This window comes from Octodon degus, unplaced genomic scaffold (assembly GCF_000260255.1).
Source record: "Octodon degus isolate 3935 unplaced genomic scaffold, OctDeg1.0 scaffold00132, whole genome shotgun sequence".
In the NCBI taxonomy this organism is placed as follows: Eukaryota; Metazoa; Chordata; class Mammalia; order Rodentia; family Octodontidae; genus Octodon; species Octodon degus.
Window position 1 is genome coordinate 6,057,198 of NW_004524708.1, and position 12,766 is coordinate 6,069,963.

Genomic DNA, 12,766 nt, shown 5'->3' on the forward strand with positions numbered 1-12,766 from the left:
CTTCCTCAGAGTTGTTGGTGTCAGGCTATGTGTCCCAGGGACAAGAAAGTGACTATGACAGAAGATAAGAAACTTGAATTTAAGAAAAATAAGAAAAGTTTTATTTCTAATGTAGGCACTATATTAAACTATAAGCTTACATTTAAGCACTATTTCAGCTTCAATTCACAATTTTTGTATGCTGTCTTTTTGTTATCATTTAGTTAGAAATACTTAATTTTTTTCTTTTCTGTTCTTTTCTTTGACATGTGGGTTACCTGGAATTATACTTTATTACTGTAGATTTTCAAGCTTAATTTTATCAATTTATAACTTAATTGTGCTGATAGGACATACTCTATAAGATTCCACTCTTAAAATTTATTGAACCTTAATTCTATGAATCAACACATGATCTCTGTTAATAGATGTTCTGTATATACTTCAAATATGTGTACTTCGCAATTTTGGGGTTACATAGATGTCTAAGTGGTTAGTCAGTGGTTCTGTTTTGATCTTCTATATTGTTTGTTTGTTATGACAGTTTCTAAGAAAATAAAGTGAAATTTCTGACTAACATTTTTCTGTTTCATTTATTATATCTAGTAGATTTACCTCAAAAGCTTTAGTATCCTGTTATTAGCTGTATACATATTTAAGACTGTTATCTTTTTGGTAAAAATTATTCCTCCTCCTATTATACTCAATAGTAAAGTTCTTCTCTGTGAGGTTATATTCGTATAGCCCTACCAGCTTTCTTATGCTTCTCATTTATATGAAATGTTTCCCTTCCCTCTCAGTCCATCTGAGCTTTTATGTTTAAAACTCTCTACAGAGCATATTCTTCCAGTTTTATAGTGGTTAATGATGGAAGGCTAAATCCCATACCTGGTAGTACCTCATGGTGTATACAAAAATTTCCACAGTAACTTGTTTGTGAGTATTAACAAATGAATATTGTTAATATATACCATCTTTCTTTAGTTTGTGGCACCCCAGAGGCAAGAAGAGATATGAAACTCTGTCAAGATACATGCAAGATGTAGCTTATCAACTACTTCAAGCTACTGGAAATTTAGAAGTTACTTTTTTCTTAACGAGAAGCATTGACTTCCAAGCCTGAGTGTAAATTCAATCACTTGGGGATGTAGTTACATACACATTCTGAATCAGGAGATCCAAGATAAGATCTGAGTAAGCCCTGAAATTTCACATCAAGTCATTGAGGCCAGTCAATGTCCATTCTTTTGTATAGCAAGAATTTAACAGTATGCGGTAAGTCATAGAGAGTCAGCCACATCTTCCATGTCAAAGGTCACAAACCTGAATGTCTTGATACTATAAAATTGCTTATGAAAGTGTGAAGATAGTAGGAGCAAAAAAGAGTGATAAGACAAGGAGCAACTGTGGTGGACTGCCAATAGGTGGTCAACTTGTTACACCCAGATGAACTGAACTAGAGTGGTGCTGGGTGTGGGGGGCCAGCAGCATAAGAGGCAGACCTAGAGAAGCTGTTGGATGCTGTCAGAAGTAAGAAGCTGTTGGATCCCTGGAGGACCTTGTCATGCTGGCTGTCCTGGTGAACATGGTAGTTGTAGTGGGAAGAGCTTGAGACCTCATTGTTGCTGAGAATGGCTACAGTTCACTTTGGGGGAGTTCTGGTCCTCTCTTTGAGCATTGTTTCCTGGCTCTGGAGAGAAGAAGAAGCACAGCTCGGTCTTCTGGAGAAGCTTGTCCCATTTAATTTTCTGATGGGAACTTAGCATTCCTCACTACTGGAGGACCTTGGGACTTCATTGTTGCTAAGGAAGTGATTAGTGTTGCTAACCATGTGGTGCTTTTGTGGGGAGCTCTGGTCCTAACCTGGAGCACTGCTTCCTGGCTCCAGTGCAGATCCCTCAGCCTGCTGGCACAGATCCTTCACCCTACTGGCACAGATTTTCTATCTTCCACCCCTAACCTTTGGGCCTTCCCAATACAAAGTCCTGAAGCAGGCCTGGGTGAAACACTGTTGTGGGCTCTAGGCCTCCAGTTGGACTTGTGAGAAGCATTGTTATGAGCTCTAGGTCTTCTGATGGACTCATGCAGGAGATTAGGATCCAGGCCTTCAGCTGGACCCTTTGGTCTTTAGTGTGTGGACAGATTTCCTGTACTCTTTGTATATAGTTCTTTGGGTGATTCATTATAAAATAGTCTTATAAAATGTGTCCTGTATCATTTTGTTCCCCTTGCAAAAACCCAAACTTCAGTAGCAACTAAAAGAGGGCATGCACCACCAAAAACATTCACATTAAAAACTGAAAACAATGTTTCCAAAGAAAACTAGCAGGGGATAAGTTCAAGTCATTCCCAACTACTTATGATTCTTATTTAATGTCACTGTCCATATAAATTATAAATCTGTAATTTCCCTCTCCAAAGAACAGTTAATACACATAGCCTTGCCCACTTCATATTTTTTCTTCACTTAATCAACAAATAAACCTTCCAAAACCATGACACAGATATCATTAAAACACAAGTATATTTCTACTTCTCATAAGACCTGTTCTTGTCAAGGTGTCTTTACATTTCCTCTGTTTTTGCATGAAGTGGCAGTTCATTTCCTCTTGGTGTTAAGTAACAACCATTGTCGGAATGGACTACAGGATTTTCACCCATTGGCAACTGAAGAACATCTTAGTTGCTTCAAAGTTTTGAAAATTATACATGAAGTTTCCATGAAGAACTATATAGCTATATGTTTCCAACCACTCTGGACAAACAGCAAAACTGTGAGTGCTAAAGTATGTTGTAAGAGCATGTTTAATTTTGGAAGAAATCACTGAAGTGTCTTCCACAGTGGGCTGTATTGTGAGCAGCAAGGAAAAGTTCCTGTTAATTCCCAGCCTCACCAGCATTCAGAATGGTTGGTGCCTAGAACTGTGGCCATTGTCAGAGGCGTGTCATGAAATCACGTTACTGTTTTAAGGGGCAATTCTGTAATAGCCCATAACATTAAACACCTTTCCACATGTTTGTTTGTCATCTGGATATCTTCTTTTTTCGCAAGATATCTGTTCATTTCTTTTCCCACTTCTAACTGGGTTGTTTTCCTTCTTGTTGAACTTGAAGAGATCTTTGTAAATTTGGGATATTTGTCATTTATGTTATATGTTTTTTGAACATTTCCTCCCAAACAGTTACTTGCCTTTTCATTCTTGTAACAAGATCTTTCACAGAAGTTTAAAATTTCAATGAAGCCAACTTATCCAGCTCTCCTTATATATATCATGCTGTTGCTGTTGTGTCAAGGAAGTCATCACCAAGACCAAATGCATCTCAGTATTCAGTTTATCATACGACTTCTGAAGTGGTATTACAACATTTAAGACTGAAGTTTTACTGCAAATGGCCGTAAAGGAAGCCAAGGTGTTTTACACCAACATGGATGGGAAGAAAACCACCCTGGGAAACACGAGACTTCTGCGGCCAACTGATCCCCATTCCCAACAGGATTTGCCTACCTCCTACACTATGGTTTTCTTTCTCACACATGATCCCAAATCACAGTTCCTTTGACTGCTGAGGCTCTTACAAACAACAACAGCATCAACAGTTTCTAGGGCCCTTTCTGTGTACAAGGTAATTTTCCCCTCTAAAATTATGTGGCTTTGAGAGTACTGCACATAACAAAACTGCCTTTATAGATCACTTATCTTCTCTTATCTTGGCACAAGGTTTTATCCGTAGGAAGTATTTTCTCACTTTAATTTATAAATCTCATGTTTCCAACTTCAATAAGCACATGAGCAAACAATTTAAATTAGTGTTGTATCATCTTCCCTGCTTCACCAGGATCAGGATCAGAATGGTGAAGTGAACAACATCATCTGGTCAACTGATCACCATTCCCAACTGGACTTGCCTATTTCCTACACTATGGTTTTCTTTCTCACACATGATCCCAAATCACAGTTCCTTTGACTGCCGAGGCTCTCACAAACAACAACAGCATCAACTGTTTCTTGCCGAGGCTCTTACAAACAACAGCATCAACTGTTTCTAGGGCCCTTTCTGTGTACAAGGTAATGTTCTAAGCTTTAAGATACATTGGTTAATTTCCCTCATAACCCTGAGGAAGATCGGTGGTACTCTAATTGCTATGTATAGATGAGAAAAAAGAAGCACAGAGATTAAGTGTTCTGCACAAGATCACACAGCTAGGAAGTAGGAAATTTGGACAGTCAAGTTACAGTGTCTATGTTCCTAACAAGGCACCATGCTACCTCTGGGTCATGTATCTACTCCACCTTTCCTACATGAACCTCTAAGACAAATGTGACCCTTCTGAACATAGGGTGCTATTCATGTAGGGGTTTTAGCCAAAATACTTCCTACTAGGTTACAGATACTACTAACTTTGCAAAAGTATAAATAAAGGACCATTTAGTTTTGAGAAATAAAAGAAATATATATATATATATATATATATATATATATATATACACACAAGATAGTTAGGATAGATATACAGCTACTTTTTCTTAGTTCATTGAGAAGAAAGGTTTATACTAATATTGTTCAGAGAAGATATATGGCTGCATCTTGTCCTCTGAACAACTACTATGAAGACAACAATATACAATGTATTAATTATTGTAACTGCCCTACTAACCCGTTTCAAAACTGTTTCATAGCTATTTTATCTTTTTTCTCATTAAAATGAATTAAAAATAAATTAAAACAAAAAAGATACAAACAGAAAAAAATATTTCCTATTTGCAGGCATCACTGAAAAAGATGGACTATAGCAGTGATTCTACGGCACGCATGCTGCAGAGAGGTTTCTATCACTGACAGCTGTTACGGGTTCACCATCACTGGACCGTGGGGCCTGACCCCTTGCCAATGCCGTGTTTTTCAAATTACTCTGCTTTCATGACAACAGGTGTACATTCATTAATAATTGTCATGGAGATGAAGATAATGATAGCGTTTTGACACTTCCATATTGAACCAAGTGAGACATGCTCTCATCAATAAACATATTTCATACCCACTCCAAATGATGCGCAAAATCTGCTTCATTGGCCAATACACCCTTGCTCTTTAGAGGATTCATTCCCTTTATGATACCAGCATCTTTAGTGCCTTTACGAAGTGTGTAAGCGACACAGCGGCCTGAAGATGAATGCCCGATTACTTGGCTCTCGGCTAAAGGACCGTATTCCAGCTACTGAACTTTCAGCGATTGAGCCTTTTGAATGACATGATCTTCTTTGGAAGGGCTTTCCCTGTGTGAAAAATGAACTGTTACCAAATCATGCTCTTGAATTATCAGAAAAAAATTTCCAGCTCAACCAAGATAAAATGAATTTTTCCACACTGAGGAACATCCAAGGTCTCTTTGCTCCTCTAAAATTACAAATGGAATTCAAGGCAGTGCACCAGGCTCAACGTCTTCCATTTCTTTCTAGCTCAAACCTTTCACTGGATATTTTGAGGGGCAATGATGAGATTATCAGATTTGAAGATATTCTCAATGATCCATCCCAAAGTGAGTTCATGGGGGAACCACATTTGATGGTGGAATATAATCTTTGATTACTGTGATGTGTGTGTGCTATTCATGATACAGAGGTGGGCATCATGTTGTAGTTGTCTTTTGTTATAATTTGATGTATACGACGTTAAAAGTGGTGGCATCTGAAAATTTCTGCCTAATAAAAGAAGTGTATAAGCTCCAAGTACTAGGATGGTAGCTATGAACATTTGCATGGATAGAGTGGAATATAATAATTTCTAAATAGATATATATTCACTTTAAATTGATAAGTTGAAAATTACATAGGCTAATAAGAAAGCTATTGATACAGAGATGACAGTTAACCATCATTCATCTTTCCAGACACCTGATGGAATGATCAGGCAATTTTAAAACTACAGTGAATCACACATTCTGAACAATGGAAGGATGCTACCCACTTAGACACTGAGAGATTTCTGGAGGAGAGGGGAGGAAATTAATAGGAAACTCCAATGCATCTTACTCTGAAAAGGCATTATCTCAGTGGATTTCTTTTTATATCTGGAGAGACAAGGAACTTAAAGTAGCAACAATGCAAAGCCCCTGGATTCCTTTCAGCTCTGCAGGGTACCACATGCAAAAACCCCAGGTCACTACCATTTCTTTCTGACAAATAGCAATTTGTCAGTAAATTGCAGAAAATAGTAATGATGGGAAGAGGTTAAGAAAAGCTACACTGTGGCTTTTCTTACTGTTGGAGGGGCTGGATCAGTAAGAATTCTAAAAACAGAAACTTTGTCATCAGGAAAAGAACTCAAAAAGGAAATTTTCTACAAAGCCACAATACTAGTTGTGGAGATTTACATACTAGTAGCCACTTGCATGCACAACCCAGAGTGAGACTGGAATGGATGATTCTAACTGCAGATAAGTGTAGTACTAGTAGGTCCAAGAAATAACTCCTGGGCTGGGGAGATAACTCCGTGGTCTAAGTGCCTATCTGGCAACAAAGAGCATGGGTTCAATTACTGGTACTGCATGCTGTGCCAACCTGGAACCCCAGCACACTGTACTGGCCACCAAAACTTGGCATCATGGTGGCATGTTCATAATCCCAGCACAGGGAGGCTGAAAACAGGAGTATCACTATGAGTCCAAGTAAGACCCTGTACCAAATAAATAAATAAATAAATAAATAAATAACTCCTGACACATTCACAACAAACACAGCACATAGGCATAAATAAAGTTTTCAATACAAAGAAATAACATGTATACATGTTCATATGATATCACATTAATGGCCCAGAAGACTATAGTGTTGGAAAACATGCTGGAGATTTAAAAACCTATTTTATTTGTGGAAGATGTAATTGACTATAGCAAGAATGTATAATAAAAATTGAAGATGAAGTTCATTGAACTGTGATTGGGAAAAAAGAGAGATACAAAAGAGTAGGGGAAAGTAAAATATACAAGTAAAATTTCTGTAGTCACATCACTGGTGACATGCATATGAAGACTAGAGAAAATCAAATCAGAAATGAAGACAAACTGAGAAGCTCCCCCAGAATGAACAACAAAATGGAGATTAATTGAATGTTCTCAGAAAGAGGGTAAGAAATATTGGGGGCTCATATGAAGAGTTAATGTTCCTGGAAGCAAGATAAGGATAAGCGGGCAAAAATATAAGTAAAGATTTAACAGATGACAAAATATTAAAGATTGCTAAAGTGTTTCTTTCATATCACAAGGACTCAACTCACAGAACACTAAGTGTAATTAATAGCATACAGACCAGCTCTTTAATACATATTGGTGGAAGATTTTAAATTCAAAGATATTAGTAAGGTGAATTGCACATGAGAAGGCACATGCAAGGGAAGAAGTGGAGGATGAGAGAGAAGTTGTAAAGGGAGGAGAACACAAAGGAACACAAAGGGACAGGAAGGAGGATAAGAGAAAACAGGAGAGGAGAGGGAGAAAGGGAAGCTGGAAATAGAGGAGGTGAAGGGAGACATGAAAGGAGGAAGTAGAGAGGAGGGAAATGAGGAAGAAGAGGAAAAAAGGAGGAGGAAGAAGGAAAGAGAACAATTAAGAGGCAAAGGGGGAAATAAAGGCAGAGAAAAATCAGAGGAAGAAGGATTAAAATAGGGAGGCATAGGAATAAAAAGAAAACAAGGTAGAAGTTAAAGGGGAGAGGAATGGAAAAAGAAAGGAAAGAGGAGGGAGAAGAGGATATGGATATAATGAAAATGAGAAGAGAGAAGGACTTTAGAGGGGAAGAGAGGCAGGGAAAGAAGGAGAGAGAATTTCTTCTCCACAATGTCATCAATGGGAGGAAGGCTGTGGGGACAAAGTCCACAGAATGTTAAGAAGAAACACTGTGACACAGAACATTGTACCCTGGTAAATTTTAGTTCATGCATAGAGGCAACTGAGAAAGACTTGCAGTTGTTCAATCTCAGAAATTATACTGCTCTCATGAGATAATTTGCTCAAAAAGCTATCCCACCTTATCAAAAGTTCATCAAAAGAAATGTACTATGACTAAGTCTTGGTTTTAAATATTTGGTAAGTGTTAAAAATCACTGGAAGATAACATTCAGTCCAATTGATGATTATAATGGATACCACAACAAAACAGTGTAAATGCCAAAGATATATCTTAGAGAGCCATAAATAATTTTAAAACAAAATAAAAAACCATAATATCATGTATCTATAATTCTATCCACAAAAATAACTAAGTAGAAGAAAGAAAGGAAGAAGGTATTGTGGAACCATGTTATACATGACTTCACATTTGATTCTGAAAGAGATTCAAAAGTACTGTACGTATATTTTTAAATGCAAAGATGACCACTGAAGGTCATTAAAATACTTAACTCTTTGGTGGATGGGGAGAACCCTACTGCTAAGAACGCAACAGTATGCTTAATACTGTGGAAGCAACCTAAAATGTAGACACTGACATAAAAGAAGAAAGAAGGGCAATATCTCTGCAAAAATCACACTTGCCTTTTCACTATGATCAAGTACATATATATCTCTATATTATAATGATTATCAGTAATTAACTATTATCCTTGTTAATCTAAGACAAGATTAATAAAATTAGATCCAAAATCATGATACATAAAAATTATAATCAAAGTCAACTATATCAGTCTCTGTATAGCGTAGAATTTACACTACACACATTAAATTGGAAAATGAAAATTTATATTGATAAAGGACAAACCCATAATGGAGTTATGGGTTTCAAAAGCACATAAAGCAAAGTATGATAGACATAAGAGAGAAAAGACCAGTCAGTTTCTGGTATGTCAGCCAATTATTAAAAGGAATACAAGTTCAAATGAGATTAAACAAAAGTGCAAAAGAAGTGAAAATCATAGCGAAGAATGAAAGAGAAAGGACTAAAGAAACCAAAAGTAAATTGCAACCTTCATTGAAAGTCCGTCTTTGGTTCCACTGGGCGCGGCAGGCGCCATGTGCCACACGGTGCTCCTAACACATCCCGGGCCTTCTGGTGCTTCCCTCGCCCTTGTCAGGCAAGCCACTGCCATTCTTCAGTGAGAAAAACGAGACACAAGGTGGTTAATGACTTCTCTGTCAACAAAGCAGTGATCTTGACACCAACACCCTGATTTTTAAACTGCATGGTCAACTGTGGGATAATCTGAGTCAGATCCAACGGGAGGGACTGGACAGGAACCTGACACCTAAGGCACAGGGAAACGTTGAACACGCACACATACACAGTGGCAAAGTTAAAAGATAATAGCAGACCCTCACCCAGCAGTTTCAACTGAAGGAGAGGAGAGGGCATATCAATCTGCACAAGGTCATAGTCTGTATGTGCTACTAAAAACAGTATTAAACTGAAATGAACTGTTATAAATTAAGGCGCTAATTATGATGCCCAGGGTAATGACTAAGAATATAATATTTACATGTACAAATGTATGCAAAAATATAACATCTAGCCTAGCGGCAGTGGCTTTTAGGCTTGTGGAAACTACAAGAATGGAAGAGTTTGGGATCTCTGCTGGCCAGCTGGTGGCAGTGATCTAAAATAAGTCAGCCCCCACGGAGGCTCCGAAAGATCTGGCTGATAAACTTCAAAGGTTAACTGGCAGTGAGGAAGGACCCAATATCTGTGGAAAACATCAACCACCTGCTGTGATCTGCCCACAAGGAATCAAGCTAAGACCTTATTTCATCTGGTGTAGTCCCAGGAAGCACTACTTTGCACAGTGCTGAGGTTTTGGCAGAGATAGCCTGAATCCTTTGGCCTGGAAGGTGTCTTTTTCAGAAAGAGCCAGTAGAGGCAGCTGTAGTTAACAATAGCAAAGTGAAGATGGCTTCTAAATTGTGTTCAGCCCTGACTCTTTCTGGTTTTGTGGAAGTGAAAGAGCAGCAGAGGGAGCCCTTAAGCCCAGGGGAAACGCAGTCTGTCCAGGAGCACCTGGGTTACAACAGCAACAGTCTGCTGTCTATTCAGATCAAAGGAAAAAGCCCAACTTGGAAGTGGGTTCGTCTAGTCAGCTCAAGCTTTCCATCACCAAGAAGGCTTCTCCTTCAGCGAAGCCTGCAGGTGACTCTTTCAAACAATGACATGGAGGACGAGAGCATGGACCTCATTGACTCAGATGAACTGCTGGATTCAGAAGACGGGAAAAAGCCTGATCCTGCTTCCCTGGGGGCCTCTCCTGTGGAGATGGGAAGAAGAAGGCCTGCAGGAGCCACGCCTGTGGCCTTGCGGAAGAAGTGGAGAAGGAGAAGGTGGAGGCACAGAGAGCTCCCAGCTCAAGTTGGCCTGCGGAAATTGCTACCTGGGTGATGCATTCTGCTGCACCAGCTGCCCTTACCTCAGGATGCTGGCCTTCAAGCCTGGGGAGAAGGTGCTCCTGAGCAATGGCAACCTGCACGATGCCTAGGAGGGACCCCAAGGCCACGCCTGCTCCTCCACAGCCATTCCTGACCCTCTCCTCCTCCCTCCTCTGGACTTGCCCACTCTGAAATCTGTAGACAGAGTGAGGTGGGCTGTGTGTGGTGCAGTGCTGGTAGTGATGCTGTCTCCCAAAAGACCAAGGCATGGTGGGGCCTGGTTTCCCGAAGAGGCCCTGCTCCTCGCTGAGTGTTGGGACCTCACGGGAAGATGCTGGCATACACTGCTGAGCCAGATATCTTGAGTATTTATACTCTGTGATAGGTTCAGTGACCCTGCCACCTCCTTGTCCTTCCAAGTTGGCGGGGAGTCAGCATATATTCTTGGTGACTTGAGTCAACTGTCTTGTGACCTCAGGGCACCAGAGGGGTCACTCACTGGTTACTGTGATCCCATCCTGTGTCCATCTGTCTCATCCCACCCTGCCTGTGCCTTCTGTCATTTCTGTTCACCAACAAGTGTTACACTTGCACACTCCTGTACCTCACTTCCTAGCGGGGTGTGTAGGTGCATATGGTGTCCATGGGCCACCCCAGCTCTGCCAGGACTGGGAAGCGTTCTCTGTAGAAGTTGGCGGGCTGTACAGTGGGGCCAGTGTTGTCCTTACAGGTAGTGCCTCTTTTTAGGGGAGTCCAGGTTGGAAGGAGCAGGGCAGACTGAACTAATAGCACATCTCTGCCTCTTCTCCTCACTGGGGTTCCTTACAGACCCAGAACCAGTCTTGCCAAACACTTGGGGAGATCATGTGGGTTTAAGAGACTGGGTTTTTATTTGACCTATAAATACAAGTGTTAACTATTAAAATATATATATAACATCTATTAGGAACCAAGAGTCTACAAGAGAATTAAAATGGTAAAAAAAAAAATCTCTCTAACAGAAAAGGCCTAATGGAGAAAATGTGGAACAAAAATGTGAAAATAAAATAGCAAAATAGAAAAACTTTCTTATTAATTACATTAAATGACAATGGATTAGACTTTCTATATAAAAGTAAAAGTTTAGCAGCATAAATTTTATATAGCATGATCCAACTATCTTTTGTACAAACAACTCACTGTAGATTCAAAAACACATACAGTGAATAAAAAAGAATACAAATAGTATGTGATGGCAGAAGTAAGCAAAAGACAATGAGACTGGCTACCTTTTTACCAGGCAAAATAGACTGTATCAAAAATAGTCACATAATACAAGGAAAACTCTTATATAAAGACAAATGGGTCAATTTAATAACCATGAGTCTATGTGTGTCCAATATTTTTATAACTAAGCAACAAAACTGAAGGGATAAGTAGCAATATGAGAAGAGTAAAGGATTTCAAAGGATATACTTTTTTTTTTTTTTGCGGAACCAGGGATTGAACTCAGGTCCTTGTGATTGCCAGGGAAGCGCTTATTCTACTGAGCCATCTCCCCAGCCCAAGTAAAGGATTTCATAAGCCCACTTTCAACAAAAGATAGATCAGCCCTATACAAAATTAAAAAAATATAAAACAAACTAGAATAATAGACAACTATAGAGCATTCCATCCAACAGCACTAAAATCCATTCTTTTTTTCAAGCCCACATTAAATAAACATCCTCAGGTACCAATTACTGGTTAGACAACAAAACAAGTGTAATAAATTTAAGAAAGTAGAAATCATATGAAGTAACTGTTTGGGGGGAGGTAGGTCTTATTTGAGCATTGGACTTTATTAATTTTGAGGACAGAAAACATTCAAATCCATTTCAAGATGGAATTTGGCAGCTACGTCCAGTGGTGCTGCTTAACAAGTTATCATGTGTGGCCTTTCACAGTAATGTACTTGAAGGGAAATCTTAGGCGAGCAAGTAGCTAGTTACATGCAACAGAACAGCAGATAACAGGAAATGCATCACTGGTGACTGGACAAGATTCTTCAAATAGTGCTGCAGAATAAAAAGCAGAATGATAGCTCTAACTCCTCATTTCTAAGCTTAAGTTATGAACTCAAAAGCAAGAAATTTCTGGGAATATGCTGAAAAGCTCTCTGATTTTGAAGTAACTTTTGCAATAACAATACTGTCAAACCAGTAACAATAACAGACATAGAAAATTTGAAAAATATGATTAAACACCACACTCCTGAACAGCCAAGTAAGAAATCAAAAGAAATATCTAGAAAATATTTTAAGACCAAGGAAAATGGAAATGCAACCTAGCAAAAGTTATGGGATGTAGCAACAGCTCTTCTAAGAAAGATATTAATACTCATTAGAAACTACATTATAGATAATGGAAAACCTCAAATAAACAAGTTAACTTTTTAATGCAAAAAAAAAAAAAAAACAAGGG

The 12,766-nt window shown here is 38.9% G+C and overlaps 1 protein-coding gene and 2 pseudogenes across 1 annotated transcript in view; 2 read left to right on the plus strand and 1 right to left on the minus strand.

Moving 5' to 3' along the window:
* The window catches only part of Grid1 (glutamate ionotropic receptor delta type subunit 1), a 719,620-nt gene that overhangs the window by 133,147 nt on the left and 573,707 nt on the right, over positions 1 to 12,766 (minus strand). The window lies entirely within an intron of this gene.
* Positions 5,149 to 5,574, plus strand: LOC101571930 (annotated as a pseudogene).
* LOC101571526 lies at positions 9,521 to 10,434 on the plus strand (annotated as a pseudogene).